The sequence below is a fragment of the Eucyclogobius newberryi genome, unplaced genomic scaffold (genome assembly GCF_026437365.1).
Source record: "Eucyclogobius newberryi isolate DKJ021-1_F unplaced genomic scaffold, fEucNew1.0.hap1 SCAF_12, whole genome shotgun sequence".
Taxonomy (NCBI): Eukaryota; Metazoa; Chordata; class Actinopteri; order Gobiiformes; family Gobiidae; genus Eucyclogobius; species Eucyclogobius newberryi.
The window spans coordinates 36,448,019-36,467,517 of record NW_027315746.1 but is presented as its reverse complement, the minus strand read 5'-3'; the positions used below and the strand labels follow the sequence as shown (position 1 = coordinate 36,467,517).

General features: G+C 42.7%; 3 non-coding genes and 1 pseudogene across 3 annotated transcripts; all 4 read right to left on the bottom strand.

The window, feature by feature from the left end:
• Positions 1-5,435: 5,435 nt before the first annotated feature.
• On the bottom strand, positions 5,436-5,541 carry LOC140356948 (U6 spliceosomal RNA). Its single transcript, XR_011926251.1, has one exon. It is a non-coding gene; the product is annotated as a U6 spliceosomal RNA (small nuclear RNA).
• A 531-nt stretch (positions 5,542-6,072) lies between these two features.
• On the bottom strand, positions 6,073-6,169 carry LOC140356950 (U6 spliceosomal RNA; annotated as a pseudogene).
• A 261-nt stretch (positions 6,170-6,430) lies between these two features.
• trnan-guu (transfer RNA asparagine (anticodon GUU)) lies at positions 6,431-6,504 on the bottom strand. Its single transcript has one exon. It is a non-coding gene; the product is annotated as a tRNA-Asn (tRNA).
• A 4,270-nt stretch (positions 6,505-10,774) lies between these two features.
• trnag-gcc (transfer RNA glycine (anticodon GCC)) lies at positions 10,775-10,845 on the bottom strand. The gene has a single exon. It is a non-coding gene; the product is annotated as a tRNA-Gly (tRNA).
• Between the last annotated feature and the right edge of the window lie 8,654 nt (positions 10,846-19,499).

The following is a 19,499-nucleotide window of genomic DNA, read 5'->3' as shown; positions in this document are numbered from 1 at the left end:
GCGATTCACTTTATTAGAAACGGATAATTCACTGCAAACTTACACATATTACCAACTTTGTGCGCCACTTCAAACATCATTTTGCAGTGACATTGTTGATGACAAGTGTACAAAAAAAAGAGTTGAAGCTATTGTTACTGTTTAAAGACAATTACTATAATAATATTGCTTGTTAATGTTCATGATTTTGGTGAAACGTGACACTAAATTCACGTAGTAATGCGTCCGTAATAATCTGTGCTTTTGGGAAGTTGTTCACTGTTGAATAAGACACGTTTGGAGAGGTTTTATGACCGTAACTTAGTGAATAATTATTTAGTGGACATTGCTTTAGTAAAAATTACACATGTAAATGTTTTATTCAGTTAAGTTTTGAGATATTTCGCCACATAATGATTTGCACACGCTGTTATAATAAGGGCATTATAATATGTATCAGTTAAAGTTAGAGCTGGGTTGAAAAAAACGATTTTCCGATTTTTAATAGATTCGCACATTAATGACCGATTATTGATTCGTGCGTACAAAGATTGTTTTTGTTTGTTTTTTTATTAAAGAAATATAAATAAAATAAATTTTAAAGATTTTTATTTTTTTATTTTAAAAAATTGAAAAATGCTCAACGTTTACATTTGATACTTCCAGTTTCAGTGCTGGCAGTGTGTGAGCAGTTTTAAAATAAAAATGCTTTTGGTAGCAACCGCTTTTGGGTGAATTCTTCATTATTTTCAATCATAATAATACTGCAGTGGTTCATGTCGCAGTAGAATCCACTGTTGCAGATGTCGTCACCTCAATGATGTCCTCCATTTATTGTCCTGAATTCTCTTTCTTGAAGGTAGATTGACCCTTGACCTTTTCATCAGTCTTCCAGCAGTAACTACCAAGACTTGTAAGATTTGCTGTTTAATATTGATATAATACTAGTTTGAATATGTTGCTTCTCTACACAGTCATGAAGTGAAGGAAACGGTTCAAATACATTTTTCATTTTTAATAACATTTACCCCCGGATCCAATCAAAATCAGATCAAATCGGATGGAATCTGAGAAAATCGAAAAAAAAAAACGATTTTGAAACGTAAAAATCGGAATCGATTCTTGAAATTTGAATCGAAACCCTGCTCTAGTTTTTGACAAAAAGATGAAAAATGTGGCGCACAGTGCGTGGCCAACAGTTGTACAAATCAGAGTAAAAGTGCTGAGTATTTGTACTTAAGTAAAAAAGACTGTTACATGGCTAAACGTGTACTCAATCACAAGTACAAGTTCTGCTGCCAAAATTGTACTTAAGTAAAAGTAAAAAGTACACATGGAAAAAACTAATCAGAGCTTTTTTTTTAACATGGCATAGTTTTAAATCAGTCTTTTATACAGAAACACATTAAATAAACTGATGACAAAGGGAGTTTTTATATGAATCCAGAGCATTATGATAATTGTTGTATTGTTTTTTGTTAAAGTATATCTCAAATGGCTGTGGTGTCTGAGAGGGCATTTTCAAGTTGAGTCCTTAAGCCCTTAACCGTTGGGGCAGCTCGCGGAGTTAAGATTACATTTTTCGATATCTTTATTTACAAAGCAGAAAATAAGTTTTTTTCTAAGATTGTTGATTGGTCTTTATGTAGGACCACACCTCAGGGCTCAATTAAAGATTTTCTCTTTATAGCAGCAGCTAGTAAACAATCCGTTAATTTATTAAAATTGTCTAGCAATTTGATAATTGCATAGCAAAACACGAAAGTGTATAACAATCAATATTTTCCATTAATTATTTCAAATGTATTTGTAAACATTCTATAAAAAAACTAACAAATTAACATTTAAAACATTTTTTTCTTGCAAATAAAATTAGTTGTTTAACATTAGTGTGACACAAGTCAGATGGCCTTATTTACAACTTTCTTCCACATCATCATCATCATCATCAGATGACTATTTGCAGGAGTCTCATTTAAATATTAATTGTATTTACACTCCCAAAAAATATGTATTAAGCTTCTGATGGAAAAATAAAGGTTACTGTGGCGACCATCATGGTGTATTTATTGTGTTATTCAAATTGTTTCATTCCAGCTAAAACGTTTCCTCGACTCCGGCTAAACATTTGATGACGGTCCCTAAGCGCTCGTCTCGGCTCCAGCTGCACATTCGATGACGGTCCCCAACCACTCGTCTCGGCTCCGGTTGAACATTTGATGACGGTCCCTAAGCACTCGTCTCGGCTCCGGCTGCACGTTTGATGACGGTCCCTAAGCACTCGTCTCAGCTCCGGCTGAACATTTGATGACGGTCCCTAAGCACTCGTCTCGGCTCCGGCTGCACGTTTGATGACGGTCCCTAAGCACTCGTCTCAGCTCCGGCTGAACATTTGATGACGGTCCCTAAGCACTCGTCTCGGCTCCGGCTGCACGTTTGATGACGTCCCTAAGCACTCGTCTCAGCTCCAGCTGAACATTTGATGACGGTCCCTAAGCACTCGTCTTGGCTCCGGCTGCACGTTTGATGACGTCCCTAAGCACTCGTCTCAGCTCCGGCTGAACATTTGATGACGGTCCCTAAGCACTCGTCTCGGCTCCGGCTGCACGTTTGATGACGGTCCCTAAGCACTCGTCTCAGCTCCGGCTGAACATTTGATGACGGTCCCTAAGCACTCGTCTCGGCTCCGGCTGCACGTTTGATGACGTCCCTAAGCACTCGTCTCAGCTCCAGCTGAACATTTGATGACGGTCCCTAAGCACTCGTCTTGGCTCCGGCTGCACGTTTGATGACGTCCCTAAGCACTCGTCTCAGCTCCGGCTGAACATTTGATGACGGTCCCTAAGCACTCGTCTTAGCTCCGGCTGCACATTCGGATCAGTGTAATTCGCTGCGCCCAAAATACGCATCTAATTTTTAAAAACGAGGTTATAGCCACTTGGCAGTGTAAATATGTGTATTTTGGCATGTGAATGATCTGCAAAGACTTTTGCTTTTAGGAGCTATTGACCTCGGATGTCCGAATCGGTGAATATGACGCTAACTTTACCGCACGTGACTCCTCTCGCTCAGACTCGCGATCTGAGACAGCAGCAGGACTCGTCATGTCAACACAATGTCCTACATTGTGTCATGCCATTGTTGATGATCAATTTGATGAGTGATTGGTACTTTTAGGCAATTTGGTTTTACAATTGAACACACGTTTGTATCGCAAAAGCTGCGATACAAACACACTTTTTTCTGACGAATGCAACGCATTTGAGAGAAATTGCGTCGCATTTAGCGATGCAATACCGCTTATTCTAAACCCTGCACGTAAACATTTAAGGGATTCCATTTACCTGTTTCATCCTCCTGTGGCCAGCGCGCATTTTCCAAATTAGAAAAGTTCTCTTGCAATTTTATTTTCATGGTCAATACCAGCAAGTACTACATAATTTTAAAGGTTATTTTCTCAACAAAACGAATATGTCATTGATTTATATTGAATAATATGACCAAATAAGCAATTGCCAATAGTTTGTTCAACTTTTACAAACACATGTCCTGTTTTCTGTTTATGACGGACGAAACGGCTTTCAATCTGTACATTCTTGTACTCAGTCTGTCCTGAAGTTTTCCGATTTCGATATTCTCAAGTAAACAAAGTTTTCTTCTCTGAAAATATTCACGATGAAGGCTTGTCCAGCGCATTTCTCTGTCCATAACAAATGACCTGTTTGACTTAGCTACAGAATGAGACCATCCACCAATTTTTCTGTCCAAGGGTTTGTTTTTTACAGCCTCCGCAAAAAATAAATGCGCCGCTTCCGACGCACGAGGCTCCTCTGTTTACATTGAGAATGCGCATGCTCACGGTGACGTAGAAGACTTTGATTGACATATTATTCTAGCCTATGAGAATAGCTTTCGAAAGATGGGTGGGACTTAGGGCTTCTTCACACAACATCGTCTCTATTCACGTGCTAAAGACATTCAGAGCCTAGATTTTTCGGCAGGAGGCGATTAGATTTTACGCATCGCGTTTTCTGATTTTATTAGCCTTTTGGACGCGCATTTTGTTAGCTATGTGTATTATTATACCAATACAAAAATAAAATAAAAATGTTTCATTTATTTATTTTTCTCCTCTTATAGGAAATTCATGGTAAACTCATATTTACACATTTTCACAGACATTGCTTTTAGCAGTTATAAGAGGTATTAGTTTGGCACAGTTGGCACATATTTGGATCACTTACTTTTTGATACAAAAAGGTCAACAGCACCAAAATGCCTGTTCCTAGAGATCTGAAACTTTACACAGTTGTTGTCATGACAACAGCATGTACAGTGAACAGCATAAACACACAATGAAGTATGTCCTGCTCAGGACCATTACAAATAGACAATATTCAGGAGAGACTAAAAAAGGATGTTTTGTTCATGTTTGTGCTTCTGTAGTGTAAGTTCTGAAGCCCTGACAGTGTGACATGTGCACATCTGCAGAAACTAGAAGGCCTAAGCTTTCTAATGATGCATCACACTCACATGTGGAACATAAGATCCTCTTTTAATAAGCAATGCCATTTGGGTCAAACTATTGTGCACAGGGCGAAATAGATGGATGGGAACAGGTTAAATGGGTCTTTCTTTCTTACAGGAGCAATTTTTAGATTTGTAAAATTTCAAAATGCATTGTCCAACTTTGCAGCCACGCCGTATGTAGACTGTGGAGCTTCAACAAGTAAAGCAAGTTTTTTGGTTCACTAACGCTGGCAAAAAAAAAAGCAGCCTCCCCGTCGGGGAATTGAACCCCGGTCTCCCACGTGACAGGCGGGGATACTCACCACTATACTAACGAGGATTGCATGCTATAATGCTCAGAACAGGTATTAAATGCACTTACCTTAGGGTCTGGGTTCATACAAGGGGTTTTTCACTTCAACTAAAATAATCAAGATGCAGCAGAAAACGACTGAAGAATGATTGTTGGTCAATTTGTTCGACCTTTAAACCTTTTGTTGTTCGGAAATATGTCGGTGTAATCCCTCATTCGTCCAAGAGTGTTCCATTGTAGAATAAGGTTCAGTTGTACTTTTGTTGTTCAAACTTTAAATCTTGAGTCTGTGCTGATCTCATATAATCAAGATAATGCAACAGACAACGATAATAGGATAATCAAAGTTTTGAGTCTAACTGAAGACATAACTTTACTGGATGATATCTTAGTTTGTGCCTTAATGCTAACTTAACTTCAAACATAGGACATTAAATAATTCATAAAAATTGCAATTAAGAACAAGGCGAGGGTTAGACATTAGACATAAAGGGCTTTAGACACATTTTGGTTGTAAACTAAAATGTGGCACGTTTCAAAATTGGATTTTTTTTTTAATTTTTCTCTTTAAATACTTTAGTCTTGTTTCATTGTGTATTTCTGTAATAAAAAATCATAACTATTAGTTAAATTTCAAAATGAGGAACGCTTCACGAATTTGCGTGTCATCCTTGCGCAGGGGCCATGCTAATCTTCTCTGTATCGTTCCAATTTTAGTATATGTGTTAGCGAACTAACACAAGAGTAAGAGGTTAGCGTGTGGTTTATAAAGGGCTAACCAAGCACTACCCGCTCGCTCATGGTTGTCACCGCTTCAAACGCCGCCTCGCAGATGATCCAATCAGAGCAGAGCCTTCATTCCTTCCTCTAATAGGAAAAGAGAAGGGAAAAGCCTAGTTTTCTCCATTTATTAGGTATTTTCCTTAAACAAGGTAAATGACCACAATAAGTACAATGTTGTTCACTGCTTGTATACTAGTATTTACTCGAGGGAAACGCAGCATATATTTCTGCAGCGTTACTCTCTGCACGAGAGCGAGAGGCCACGCTGCGTCACACGCCGCGGCACACGCCCACATGCTTGTGTAAATGGGTGGGGGAAGGGAAGACAAACAGCTCTTGTGAAAGGACTGAAAGAGTCAGCCGGGGGGAGGGGTTTGAAAACAGTCAAGATGACTACAACTGAATCTTTTTCTGCAATTCATACCATTAGATTTCTTTTAAAACACCTTTCCTCACTCAAAACACATAAACAAAAGACAAAAGAAAATATAAAAGTACTCTAAATGAGAACGTTTGCATGTCATCCTTGTGCAGGGGCAATCCTCTCTGTATCGTTACAATTTTAGAAACAGAAGTAGTACTTTCACACTCATTTAGCACCATGCATTTTGTATAATAATTCTGACCAGTAGGACACATGAAGCGATAAACCATGTAAAAATAAGCTCTTGAACAATGTTTTTAATATTTGCAGTAGGTTTAACTCAAACTGTCTACAAATAGTGTTGTTTCCAGCACATATTCATTTGATTTAGGGCTACTAGTACACATAATCCTGAATAATAATTATTTCCTGACAACAAGAACTTATTCACATAACTGAGACAGCAGAATCCTAAAAGGAATCGTCCCTGGGTGGGCTCGAACCACCAACCTTTCGGTTAACAGCCGAACGCGCTAACCGATTGCGCCACAGAGACCATGGTCTGAACTGTTGGAAAAAAGGAGTTTATCCGTTATGTGCCGTGTATTCCACGTTTATCCGTTATGTGCCGTGTATTCCACGTTTATCCGTTATGTGCCGTGCATTCCACGTTTATCCGTTATGTGCCGTGTATTCCACGTTTATCCGTTATGTGCCGTGTATTCCACGTTTATCCGTTATGTGCCGTGTATTCCACGTTCATCCGTTATGTGCCGTGTATTCCACGTTCATCCGTTATGTGCCGTGTATTCCACGTTCATCCGTTATGTGCCGTGTATTCCACGTTCATCCGTTATGTGCCGTGTATTCCACGTTCATCCGTTATGTGCCGTGTATTCCACGTTCATCCGTTATGTGCCGTGTATTCCACGTTCATCCGTTATGTGCCGTGTATTCCACGTTCATCCGTTATGTGCCGTGTATTCCACGTTCATCCGTTATGTGCCGTGTATTCCACGTTCATCCGTTATGTGCCGTGTATTCCACGTTCATCCGTTATGTGCCGTGTATTCCACGTTCATCCGTTATGTGCCGTGTATTCCACGTTCATCCGTTATGTGCCGTGTATTCCACGTTCATCCGTTATGTGCCGTGTATTCCACGTTCATCCGTTATGTGCCGTGTATTCCACGTTTATCCGTTATGTGCCGTGTATTCCACGTTTATCCGTTATGTGCCGTGTATGCCACGTTTATCCGTTATGTGCCGTGTATGCCACGTTTATCCGTTATGTGCCGTGTATGCCACGTTTATCCGTTATGTGCCGTGTATGCCACGTTTATTCGTTATGTGCCGTGTATTCCACGTTTATCCGTTATGTGCCGTGTATTCCACGTTCATCCGTTATGTGCCGTGTATTCCACGTTCATCCGTTATGTGCCGTGTATTCCACGTTCATCCGTTATGTGCCGTGTATTCCACGTTTATCCGTTATGTGCCGTGTATTCCACGTTCATCCGTTATGTGCCGTGTATTCCACGTTTATCCGTTATGTGCCGTGTATTCCACGTTCATCCGTTATGTGCCGTGTATTCCACGTTCATCCGTTATGTGCCGTGTATTCCACGTTCATCCGTTATGTGCCGTGTATTCCACGTTCATCCGTTATGTGCCGTGTATTCCACGTTCATCCGTTATGTGCCGTGTATTCCACGTTTATCCGTTATGTGCCGTGTATTCCACGTTTATCCGTTATGTGCCGTGTATGCCACGTTTATTCGTTATGTGCCGTGTATTCCACGTTTATCCGTTATGTGCCGTGTATGCCACGTTTATCCGTTATGTGCCGTGTATTCCACGTTTATCCGTTATGTGCCGTGTATTCCACGTTTATCCGTTATGTGCCGTGTATTCCACGTTCATCCGTTATGTGCCGTGTATTCCACGTTCATCCGTTATGTGCCGTGTATTCCACGTTCATCCGTTATGTGCCGTGTATTCCACGTTCATCCGTTATGTGCCGTGTATTCCACGTTCATCCGTTATGTGCCGTGTATTCCACGTTCATCCGTTATGTGCCGTGTATTCCACGTTCATCCGTTATGTGCCGTGTATTCCACGTTCATCCGTTATGTGCCGTGTATTCCACGTTTATCCGTTATGTGCCGTGTATTCCACGTTTATCCGTTATGTGCCGTGTATTCCACGTTCATTCGTTATGTGCCGTGTATGCCACGTTTATCCGTTATGTGCCGTGTATGCCACGTTTATCCGTTATGTGCCGTGTATTCCACGTTTATCCGTTATGTGCCGTGTATTCCACGTTCATCCGTTATGTGCCGTGTATTCCACGTTCATCCGTTATGTGCCGTGTATTCCACGTTCATCCGTTATGTGCCGTGTATTCCACGTTTATCCGTTATGTGCCGTGTATTCCACGTTCATCCGTTATGTGCCGTGTATTCCACGTTTATCCGTTATGTGCCGTGTATTCCACGTTCATCCGTTATGTGCCGTGTATTCCACGTTCATCCGTTATGTGCCGTGTATTCCACGTTCATCCGTTATGTGCCGTGTATTCCACGTTCATCCGTTATGTGCCGTGTATTCCACGTTCATCCGTTATGTGCCGTGTATTCCACGTTCATCCGTTATGTGCCGTGTATTCCACGTTTATCCGTTATGTGCCGTGTATTCCACGTTTATCCGTTATGTGCCGTGTATGCCACGTTTATTCGTTATGTGCCGTGTATTCCACGTTTATCCGTTATGTGCCGTGTATGCCACGTTTATTCGTTATGTGCCGTGTATTCCACGTTTATCCGTTATGTGCCGTGTATGCCACGTTTATTCGTTATGTGCCGTGTATTCCACGTTCATCCGTTATGTGCCGTGTATTCCACGTTCATCCGTTATGTGCCGTGTATTCCACGTTCATCCGTTATGTGCCGTGTATTCCACGTTCATCCGTTATGTGCCGTGTATTCCACGTTCATCCGTTATGTGCCGTGTATTCCACGTTCATCCGTTATGTGCCGTGTATTCCACGTTCATCCGTTATGTGCCGTGTATTCCACGTTCATCCGTTATGTGCCGTGTATTCCACGTTTATCCGTTATGTGCCGTGTATTCCACGTTTATCCGTTATGTGCCGTGTATGCCACGTTTATTCGTTATGTGCCGTGTATTCCACGTTTATCCGTTATGTGCCGTGTATGCCACGTTTATTCGTTATGTGCCGTGTATTCCACGTTTATCCGTTATGTGCCGTGTATGCCACGTTTATTCGTTATGTGCCGTGTATTCCACGTTCATCCGTTATGTGCCGTGTATTCCACGTTCATCCGTTATGTGCCGTGTATTCCACGTTCATCCGTTATGTGCCGTGTATTCCACGTTCATCCGTTATGTGCCGTGTATTCCACGTTCATCCGTTATGTGCCGTGTATTCCACGTTTATCCGTTATGTGCCGTGTATGCCACGTTTATTCGTTATGTGCCGTGTATTCCACGTTTATCCGTTATGTGCCGTGTATGCCACGTTTATCCGTTATGTGCCGTGTATGCCACGTTTATTCGTTATGTGCCGTGTATTCCACGTTCATCCGTTATGTGCCGTGTATTCCACGTTCATCCGTTATGTGCCGTGTATTCCACGTTCATCCGTTATGTGCCGTGTATTCCACGTTCATCCGTTATGTGCCGTGTATTCCACGTTCATCCGTTATGTGCCGTGTATTCCACGTTCATCCGTTATGTGCCGTGTATTCCACGTTCATCCGTTATGTGCCGTGTATTCCACGTTCATCCGTTATGTGCCGTGTATTCCACGTTCATCCGTTATGTGCCGTGTATTCCACGTTTATCCGTTATGTGCCGTGTATTCCACGTTTATCCGTTATGTGCCGTGTATGCCACGTTTATTCGTTATGTGCCGTGTATTCCACGTTTATCCGTTATGTGCCGTGTATGCCACGTTTATTCGTTATGTGCCGTGTATTCCACGTTTATCCGTTATGTGCCGTGTATGCCACGTTTATTCGTTATGTGCCGTGTATTCCACGTTCATCCGTTATGTGCCGTGTATTCCACGTTCATCCGTTATGTGCCGTGTATTCCACGTTCATCCGTTATGTGCCGTGTATTCCACGTTCATCCGTTATGTGCCGTGTATTCCACGTTCATCCGTTATGTGCCGTGTATTCCACGTTTATCCGTTATGTGCCGTGTATGCCACGTTTATTCGTTATGTGCCGTGTATTCCACGTTTATCCGTTATGTGCCGTGTATGCCACGTTTATCCGTTATGTGCCGTGTATGCCACGTTTATTCGTTATGTGCCGTGTATTCCACGTTCATCCGTTATGTGCCGTGTATTCCACGTTCATCCGTTATGTGCCGTGTATTCCACGTTCATCCGTTATGTGCCGTGTATTCCACGTTCATCCGTTATGTGCCGTGTATTCCACGTTCATCCGTTATGTGCCGTGTATTCCACGTTCATCCGTTATGTGCCGTGTATTCCACGTTCATCCGTTATGTGCCGTGTATTCCACGTTCATCCGTTATGTGCCGTGTATTCCACGATGACTGATAAGGCCACGAACACATCTTGTCAAAGATGAATCCACTAGGTAATTTGGTCAAGCACTTAAAGGGCAATGCAAGGTGGAGGCAGGGAGACAATAGAATGTACTGTCAATGTAAAAATGTAGCGTGTCAATATGTATATATAATAAAAAATATGAATGGAAATTGAAAGTTAATATACTTCTGAACATCCTTCCGTGGATAAACAGATTGAAGTATGCAGAGGAAAAGGATATTGCATTGGCCGGGAATCGAACCCGGGCCTCCCGCGTGGCAGGCGAGAATTCTACCACTGAACCACCAATGCATGTTAAACACTGTCCGCTAAAGCTTATTTAAGCCTCAGGCTTTTGTACAGCTTTCATACAACTGCATGAAATGAGGATGAAATCTGCAGCTCGATCTGCATATCTATACAAAGCTCGATCTGCAGATTGAGAATGACTCTACTGTTGAGGAGCTACAAGGGGAGAAGAGAAGAAATCATAACTAGATGATGTGCAAAGGCTGAAGCTATTTGTAAATGTGTGTGTGTTAGTGTGTGTGTAAATGTGTGTGTACACTTGTGTGTGAATGTCTGTGTAAATGTGTGTGTAAATGAGTGTGTACATGTGGGTAAATTTGTGTGTAAATGTGTGTAAGTGTGTGTGAAAATGTGTGCAAATGTGTGTGTCCAAGTGTGTGTGTGTAAATGTGTGTGTACATGTGTGGGTACGTGTGTGTGTAAGTGTGTGTGTCTAAGTGTGTAAGTAAATGTGTGTGTAAATGTGTGTCCAAGTGTATAAGTGTGTGTAAATGTTTGTGTACAAGTGTGTAAGTGTGTGTACAAAGTGTTGTAAATGTGTGTGTAAGTGTGTTTGTAAATGTGTGTACATGTGTGTACGTGTGTGTAAATGTGTGTGTCTAAGTGTGTGTAAATGTGTGTGTAAATGTGTGTGTACATGTGTGACATGTGTGTGTACACGTGTGTGTAAGTGTGTGTGTCTAAGAGTGTAAGTAAATATGTGTGTACATGTGTGTGTAAGTGTGTCTAAGTGTGTGTGTGTGTGTGTGTGTGTGTGTCTGTAAATCTGTGTACGTGTGTGTGTAAATGTGTGTAAATGTGTATAACTGAATGTAAATGTGTTTGTAACTGTGTGTACATGTGTGTAAATGTGTGTAAATTTGTCTGTAAATGTGTGTGTACAAATGTGAATACATGTGTGCGTAAATGTGTGTGTACATGTGTGTTTATATGTGTGTGTACATGTGTGTAAATGTGTGTGCAAATGTGTTTAAATGTGTGTGTAAATGTATGTAAATTTGTCTGTAAAGGTGTGTGTAAATGTGTGTGAAAGTGTGTGTAAATGTATGTTTACATTTATGTGTAAATGTGTATAGATTTGAGTGTGTAAATGTGTGCGTACATGTGTGTAAATGTGTGTACAAAAGTGAATACATGTGTGTGTAAATGTGTGTGTACATGTGTGTTTACATGTGTGTGTAAGTGTGTGTGTACATGTGTGTTTACATGTGTGTGTAAGTGTGTGTAAATGTGTGTGTATAGTTATTCACGGATTCTGAAAGTGTGAATTCAAAGCTTTACAATGATGTCTCACTCATGTAGATCTGATCATATTTGAGTAAGTTGTGGTCATTTGAATGTAAACAACTCTCAAACCCATTCACTGAGAAAACGGGGCTCAAAGTTTTTCACCGGAGTGAGCCCAAAGTCACAGGGGGGCGGGGCTCATTTGCATCTCATTGAGATAAGCCCTCCCCCCTGTCACACTGACAGCCCCTCCCCCTACAGCTGTCACTAAAGACTCAAGAGGAGTGTTATTGATGGTAACTGGACTTGAATCAGAATTAGAAGTTACTATATTAAGATGGAAATACTTGGATTACAAAAGGCCCTGAATAGAATCAAAGAATTAGAATCAAAATCGGAATCAGAATAGGGTTTATTGCCATTTGTCGATAAACAGAATTCACAGGTGATTCAATGCAACACAAACAACAAAACATTGAATATATGAGATAATAGATATGATATGTACACCATCAGAGTCCAATTACATCAGAGATCACATCCTCATCCTCTTCTGCACATTCGTCTGTGCACTCTTCTGTGCTGTGACTCTTGGCGCTGGGCATGTCATGTCTTTTGTCTCGTCAGCACCGAAAGGCCTGATTTTTTAAAAAGGGAAACAAAAGTTTGGAATTTAACAAGTTAAACCAGCTAACGCCGGCTACAGTAAAAAACAGTAAAAAACACAAAGATACAGACATTACACCGTCCCAAAACAGCTAGTTTCAAGAGACTACGTGATGTTAATTATTCATCAAGTAGTCACATTAAATTCAAGCCCGTATTTATTATGCAGAAGCCGAGAAAAAAGAAATACACGGCCGGTGCTAGCTTGGAATGTAGCGAGCTAAAGCGGCTAACGCGGCTAGCAGTAAAAACACGAAGATACAGACATTATACCATCCCAAAACAGCAAGTTTCAAGAGACTACGTGATGTTACATTAAATTCAAGCCCGTATTTATAACGTAGCGTGCACTGAAGCAGCGTGTTAGCTTAGCATTGCTGTCTCTGCTCCGGTGCCCGAGGCAAAAGTGACGAGGCTAAAGTGACATCACAAAACCACCTTAAAACACAGCGTTAAAGCAATACTTTAGAGTAAAAGTACCTCAGTTCCGTTGCAATGCAGTCCAGGGAATGTAAGCTCTGGAGACAGTCTAGAGTAATGAATAATGTCTCCAGGAGAACGCAGCTGCTGCTGAATCAGTAGCCATGTGGTTGGCAGCTGATTGGTGGAAAAAGATCAACAATGCACTGGCTGGAAAAAGGTGACGCCCCCGAGGAGCGCTGGAAAAAGACCCGAAAACTACCCATTTTTAACAGCTGAATGTATACGTTTAAGACAACCAATAGTGTTATCTGAAGCACAGAGGGGCTTATTCATAACTTCAACTAGCAGATTCTGCAACTAAATGAAAATCACACATTTGAAGAAAAAAAAAATCTTATTTTGGCTTTATCTCAGTTTTGTCGGGGCCGACTTGTGGCCTGTGGTCAGTCACATTTACTCTTAGGGCATTATCCCAATTAACCTAAAATTGAATGAGACTCATTTTCAGAAGTGAGACATCAAGAATATTCAAATTTTCAAGAACTAGTTCTCCTCCTGAAAAAGCCTCCACCAAAGGATTCATCAGCAACAGCACCACAGCAATCCTCACTGCGGCCAGCACAGGGCGGCAAAATTTTTTCAAGTAAAGCGAGTATTTCGATTACAAGAAAGCTTCCATCATTATTTTATTGCCTCAATGATTTGTTTAACATCTTTATTAAAACATGTGAAACTGTAGTGCGCGGAGCATACAGAACAAGTTGTAGCGCTTTTGTTTCACAGAGCTTGTTCCGCTCGGACCTGCGGCAACTTAAGCACATGAAAACTCTGCTTCCCAGTCACACTTGTGAGTTTAAAATCTGCCACTCTCTCCTCTGTTGTGCTTTGAAACATCCGATACATCCATGGAAACACAGATGGTTGCAATTATGAACAGAAAGTAAAACAGACACAGAAGCTTAAGTGAAGCACACAGAGCTAATGCAGCAAAAAGCAGTGACCGCTCAAAACACCAGGGATCACTGGTCTCACTCAACATTATGTTAAACAAGTTTCTTGAAATGAATTCATAGCATCTGTGTTATTTTAAGCAGAAACTCCTTATTGGTTATTTGTTTATTACTATGTATTATATGGTTTGGAGGGATATCATGGTTTGGAGGGATATCATGGTTTGGAGGGATTTCATGGTTTGGAGGGGTATCATGGTTTGGAGGGATATCATGGTTTGGAGGAATTTCATGGTTTGGAGGAATTTCATGGTTTGGAGGGATATCATGGTTTGGAGGGATATCATGGTTTTGAGGAATTTCATGGTTTGGAGGGGCATCATGGTTTGGAGGGATATCATGGTTTTGAGGAATTTCATGGTTTGGAGGGGCATCATGGTTTGGAGGGGCATCATGGTTTGGAGGGATATCATGGTTTGGAGGGGCATCATGGTTTGGAGGGGCATCATGGTTTGGAGGGGCATCATGGTTTGGAGGGATATCATGGTTTTGAGGAATTTCATGGTTTGGAGGGGCATCATGGTTTGGAGGGGCATCATGGTTTGGAGGGGCATCATGGTTTGGAGGGATATCATGGTTTGGAGGGATTTCATGGTTTGGAGGAATTTCATGGTTTGGAGGGATTTCATGGTTTGGAGGGATTTCATGGTTTGGAGGGATTTCATGGTTTGGAGGGATTTCATGGTTTGGAGGAATTTCATGGTTTGGAGGGATTTCATGGTTTGGAGGAATTTCATGGTTTGGAGGGATTTCATGGTTTGGAGGGATTTCATGGTTTGGAGGAATTTCATGGTTTGGAGGGATATCATTGTTTGGAGGGATTTCATGGTTTGGAGGGATATCATGGTTTGGAGGGGCATCATGGTTTGGAGGGATATCATGGTTTGGAGGAATTTCATGGTTTGGAGGGGCATCATGGTTTGGAGGGATATCATGGTTTGGAGGGGCATCATGGTTTGGAGGGATATCATGGTTTGGAGGAATTTCATGGTTTGGAGGGATTTCATGGTTTGGAGGAATTTCATGGTTTGGAGGGATTTCATGGTTTGGAGGGATTTCATGGTTTGGAGGGATATCATGGTTTGGAGGGGCATCATGGTTTGGAGGGATATCATGGTTTGGAGGGATATCATGGTTTGGAGGGGCCTCATGGTTTGGAGGGATATCATGGTTTGGAGGGATTTCATGGTTTGGAGGGGCATCATGGTTTAGAGGGATTTCATGGTTTGGAGGGATTTCATGGTTTGGAGGGATATCATGGTTTGGAGGGATTTCATGGTTTGGAGGAATTTCATGGTTTGGAGGGATATCATGGTTTGGAGGGATATCATGGTTTGGAGGGATATCATGGTTTGGAGGGATATCATGGTTTGGAGGGGCATCATGGTTTGGAGGGGCATCATGGTTTAGAGGGATTTCATGGTTTGGAGGGATTTCATGGTTTGGAGGGATATCATGGTTTGGAGATTTCATGGTTTGGAGGAATTTCATGGTTTGGAGGGATTTCATGGTTTGGAGGGGTATCATGGTTTGGAGGGATATCATGGTTTGGAGGGATTTCATGGTTTGGAGGAATTTCATGGTTTGGAGGAATTTCATGGTTTGGAGGGATATCATGGTTTGGAGGGATATCATGGTTTTGAGGAATTTCATGGTTTGGAGGGATATCATGGTTTGGAGGAATTTCATGGTTTGGAGGGGCATCATGGTTTGGAGGGGCATCATGGTTTGGAGGGATATCATGGTTTGGAGGGATATCATGGTTTGGAGGGGCATCATGGTTTGGAGGGGCATCATGGTTTGGAGGGGCATCATGGTTTGGAGGGGCATCATGGTTTGGAGGGGTATCATGGTTTGGAGGGGTATCATGGTTTGGAGGAATTTCACATGGTTTGGAGGGATTTCATGGTTTGGAGGGATTTCATGGTTTGGAGGGATTTCATGGTTTGGAGGGATTTCATGGTTTGGAGGAATTTCATGGTTTGGAGGGATTTCATGGTTTGGAGGGATTTCATGGTTTGGAGGAATTTCATGGTTTGGAGGGATATCATTGTTTGGAGGGATTTCATGGTTTGGAGGGATATCATGGTTTGGAGGGGCATCATGGTTTGGAGGGATATCATGGTTTGGAGGGATATCATGGTTTGGAGGGGCATCATGGTTTGGAGGGATATCATGGTTTGGAGGAATTTCATGGTTTGGAGGGATTTCATGGTTTGGAGGGATATCATGGTTTGGAGGGATTTCATGGTTTGGAGGGATGTCATGGTTTGGAGGAATTTCATGGTTTGGAGGGGCATCATGGTTTGGAGGGATATCATGGTTTGGAGGGGCATCATGGTTTGGAGGGGCATCATGGTTTGGAGGGATATCATGGTTTGGAGGAATTTCATGGTTTGGAGGGATTTCATGGTTTGGAGGAATTTCATGGTTTGGAGGAATTTCATGGTTTGGAGGGATTTCATGGTTTGGAGGGATTTCATGGTTTGGAGGGATTTCATGGTTTGGAGGGATTTCATGGTTTGGAGGGATTTCATGGTTTGGAGGAATTTCATGGTTTGGAGGGATTTCATGGTTTGGAGGGATTTCATGGTTTGGAGGAATTTCATGGTTTGGAGGGATATCATTGTTTGGAGGGATTTCATGGTTTGGAGGGATATCATGGTTTGGAGGGGCATCATGGTTTGGAGGGATATCATGGTTTGGAGGGATATCATGGTTTGGAGGGATATCATGGTTTGGAGGAATTTCATGGTTTGGAGGGGCATCATGGTTTGGAGGGATATCATGGTTTGGAGGGGCATCATGGTTTGGAGGGGCATCATGGTTTGGAGGGGCATCATGGTTTGGAGGGATATCATGGTTTGGAGGGGCATCATGGTTTGGAGGGGCATCATGGTTTGGAGGAATTTCATGGTTTGGAGGAATTTCATGGTTTGGAGGAATTTCATGGTTTGGAGGGGTATCATGGTTTGGAGGGGCATCATGGTTTGGAGGGGCATCATGGTTTGGAGGGGCATCATGGTTTGGAGGGATATCGTGGTTTGGAGGGGTATCGTGGTTTGGAGGGATTTCATGGTTTGGAGGGGTATCATGGTTTGGAGGGGTATCATGGTTTGGAGGGATATCATGGTTTGGAGGGATATCATGGTTTGGAGGGGCATCATGGTTTGGAGGGATATCATGGTTTGGAGGGGTATCATGGTTTGGAGGGATATCATGGTTTGGAGGGATATCATGGTTTGGAGGGGCCTCATGGTTTGGAGGGGCCTCATGGTTTGGAGGGGCCTCATGGTTTGGAGGGGCCTCATGGTTTGGAGGGGCCTCATGGTTTGGAGGGGGCTCATGGTTTGGAGGGATATCATGGTTTGGAGGGGTATCATGGTTTGGAGGGATTTCATGGTTTGGAGGGATATCATGGTTTGGAGGGATATCATGGTTTGGAGGGGCATCATGGTTTGGAGGGATATCATGGTTTGGAGGGGCATCATGGTTTGGAGGGGCATCATGGTTTGGAGGGATATCATGGTTTGGAGGAATTTTATGGTTTGGAGGGGCATCATGGTTTGGAGGGATATCATGGTTTGGAGGGGCATCATGGTTTGGAGGGGCATCATGGTTTGGATGGGTATCATGGTTTGGAGGAATTTCATGGTTTGGAGGGATTTCATGGTTTGGAGGAATTTCATGGTTTGGAGGGATTTCATGGTTTGGAGGAATTTCATGGTTTGGAGGGATTTCATGGTTTGGAGGGATTTCATGGTTTGGAGGAATTTCATGGTTTGGAGGGATTTCATGGTTTGGAGGGGCATCATGGTTTGGAGGGATTTCATGGTTTGGAGGAATTTCATGGTTTGGAGGGATATCATGGTTTGGAGGGATTTCATGGTTTGGAGGGATATCATGGTTTGGAGGGGCATCATGGTTTGGAGGGATATCATGGTTTGGAGGGATATCGTGGTTTGGAGGGATTTCATGGTTTGGAGGGGTATCATGGTTTGGAGGGGTATCATGGTTTGGAGGGATATCATGGTTTGGAGGGATATCATGGTTTGGAGGGGCATCATGGTTTGGAGGGATATCATGGTTTGGAGGGGTATCATGGTTTGGAGGGATATCATGGTTTGGAGGGATATCATGGTTTGGAGGGGCCTCATGGTTTGGAGGGGCCTCATGGTTTGGAGGGGCCTCATGGTTTGGAGGGGCCTCATGGTTTGGAGGGGCCTCATGGTTTGGAGGGGGCTCATGGTTTGGAGGGATATCATGGTTTGGAGGGGTATCATGGTTTGGAGGGATTTCATGGTTTGGAGGGATATCATGGTTTGGAGGGATATCATGGTTTGGAGGGATATCATGGTTTGGAGGGGCATCATGGTTTGGAGGGATATCATGGTTTGGAGGGGCATCATGGTTTGGAGGGGCATCATGGTTTGGAGGGATATCATGGTTTGGAGGGATATCATGGTTTGGAGGAATTTTATGGTTTGGAGGGGCATCATGGTTTGGAGGGATATCATGGTTTGGAGGGGCATCATGGTTTGGAGGGGCATCATGGTTTGGATGGGTATCATGGTTTGGAGGAATTTCATGGTTTGGAGGGATTTCATGGTTTGGAGGAATTTCATGGTTTGGAGGGATTTCATGGTTTGGAGGAATTTCATGGTTTGGAGGGATTTCATGGTTTGGAGGGATTTCATGGTTTGGAGGAATTTCATGGTTTGGAGGGATTTCATGGTTTGGAGGGGCATCATGGTTTGGAGGGATTTCATGGTTTGGAGGAATTTCATGGTTTGGAGGGATATCATGGTTTGGAGGGATTTCATGGTTTGGAGGGATATCATGGTTTGGAGGGGCATCATGGTTTGGAGGGATATCATGGTTTGGAGGGATATCGTGGTTTGGAGGGATATCGTGGTTTGGAGGGGTATCATGGTTTGGAGGGGCATCATGGTTTGGAGGGGCATCATGGTTTGGAGGGATATCATGGTTTGGAGGGATATCATGGTTTGGAGGGGCCTCATGGTTTGGAGGGATATCGTGGTTTGGAGGGGTATCATGGTTTGGAGGGGCATCATGGTTTGGAGGGGCATCATGGTTTGGAGGGATATCATGGTTTGGAGGGATATCATGGTTTGGAGGGGCCTCATGGTTTGGAGGGATATCGTGGTTTGGAGGGGTATCATGGTTTGGAGGGGTATCATGGTTTGGAGGGGTATCATGGTTTGGAGGGATATCATGGTTTGGAGGGATATCATGGTTTGGAGGGGCATCATGGTTTGGAGGGATATCATGGTTTGGAGGGGTATCATGGTTTGGAGGGATATCATGGTT